We start from the raw sequence: 1,928 nt of genomic DNA, 5'->3' as shown, positions 1-1,928 counted from the left end.
CAGTGAGGGTCTGTGAGAGGGGTTGGGGGGGTCACGGGGGAGGGGCCAGCCGCACACTGTGTGTTTGTGTGTGGATGATGAGGATGTCAGTGTGACGCGTCAAGACGTTTTCTTGTCCCAGAGACAAACAAGTTTGTCGTCATCGTCACGATTCTGTTTTCCTCATTTTGACTTAATTGAACCAGAAAAACTGAAAACTTTAAACTTCAGTTCAAGATCAAAGTGGAAAACTATCCAGGAGAAGCAAGTTTGGTTGAGGAAAATGAAAGACGTGTTTCTGGTGAAGGAAACATGGAGGACAGAAAGACTTTGTCTCTGCGGCAAACACACACACAGCATGGAGACGTCGCAGACGCACACAGAACCCTTTCATTCAAACCAAATACTTCTGTTTTCTTCAGCTTGCTCCTCATGATATCGGAGAAACTGAAGTGCTTATGAATCTCATCAACTTTAAAACTTTTTGCATTTGAAGTGACTTCAGTCGCTCCAATGTGTTTACGTTTCATTTTTCTCTTTGATGAAGAGCAAGGAAACCATGAACGTCAGTGAAAGCATGTCACTGTTCTGCTTAGGCTTCTCCTGAAGGACTCAGTAGATCCTTCTTCCTTTGGTTCCTGATCTTCGGACTCAGAAAGGAACCTGCAGGAGGACCTCAGGCCCAGAAGAAATGAACAGCGACTGATGAAACCCAAGAAGTAGACCCCTCCTTCCACTGAAACTTAGATGTTTTTTTTCTTCAAAGCAGAAGAAGATTATGTTCCTGTCTTTCAATCTCTTTAAATGAGGAGAAAAAAATGATATTTTCTACACATGAAGCAGATCTGTTGTGTAGGTGTTATTATTGCTCAATCGATGATGTTTGCATGCTCTCCTTCTTCTATGTTTCGCTGACACACTCACACCAAATGCAATTCACACAACAAATTCTCGTGCTTCGCCCCTCTTTCGTCATGCAACAAATTCGCTGCTCGTCACCTATCAAAAAATCTTCCTGCTTGACAACGCGGCCGCATGTGGGAGGAGCTACCAGCTAATGCCTTCAGGATGATGCTATAAGGAAAAGTGTCTGTGGATATCTCACTTAGAATGCATGGAAGACACAGATAATGTGGAGAAATCAGGTTTATTTATGGTGAAGAGTTCTACAAAAGCATAAGTAATTATGTCTCCATGTTTGGGTTTATAGATTATTGTTAAAAGATTATCCCGGTACAGGGGGCTGTGTCTGCATGACAGCATGTTCTTATTGGCTGGACACACCTGAACCAGGTAATCAGTCTTGAGTAGGGACTCATGACTAATTACCTGGTTCAGGTGTGTCCAGCCAACAAGAACATGCCAGAGCAGGACATATTGGAAAACATGCAGGAATGAGGCTCTCGAGGACCAGGGTTCCCTATCCCTGTTTTAGATGATGCAGCGAGATTTTGTGATATCAAAAGCTGATGAGAGATCCAGTAGTACCAATACAGTGTAACGACCAGAGTCAGAAGCCATAAATATATAATTTGAAACCTTAAGCAGGGCAGTCTCAGTGGAGGGGAGTCTACAGAAACTGGATTGATACAGATCCAGAATACTGTATTTATCTAAGAAAGCAGTTAATTGCACTGTTACCACTTTTTCCAGAATCTTAGTTAAGAAAGGTAGTTTTGATATTGATCTATAGTTATTTGGATCTGTGGGATCTAAGTGAGGCTTCTTAAGGATTGGACTGACCAGGTTTCTAGAGAAATGCTAATCTTACAACATGTGTGGGCCGACCACGTCAAATGATTTAAAAAACAGGGATGTGAAAACATTAAGCAGGCAGGTAGAGGGCTTCATCAGAGCTACTAAACTTCTCACTTCCTCAAATGTCACAGGCATGAAGGACGGCCACAGGCACAATGAGGGACAGAGGATAGGGGTCCAGTCTGCAGATG

The sequence above is a fragment of the Oryzias melastigma genome, linkage group LG14 (genome assembly GCF_002922805.2).
Source record: "Oryzias melastigma strain HK-1 linkage group LG14, ASM292280v2, whole genome shotgun sequence".
Lineage (NCBI taxonomy): Eukaryota > Metazoa > Chordata > Actinopteri > Beloniformes > Adrianichthyidae > Oryzias > Oryzias melastigma.
The sequence above is the reverse complement of the archived record's forward strand: the minus strand, read 5'-3'. Positions refer to the sequence as shown.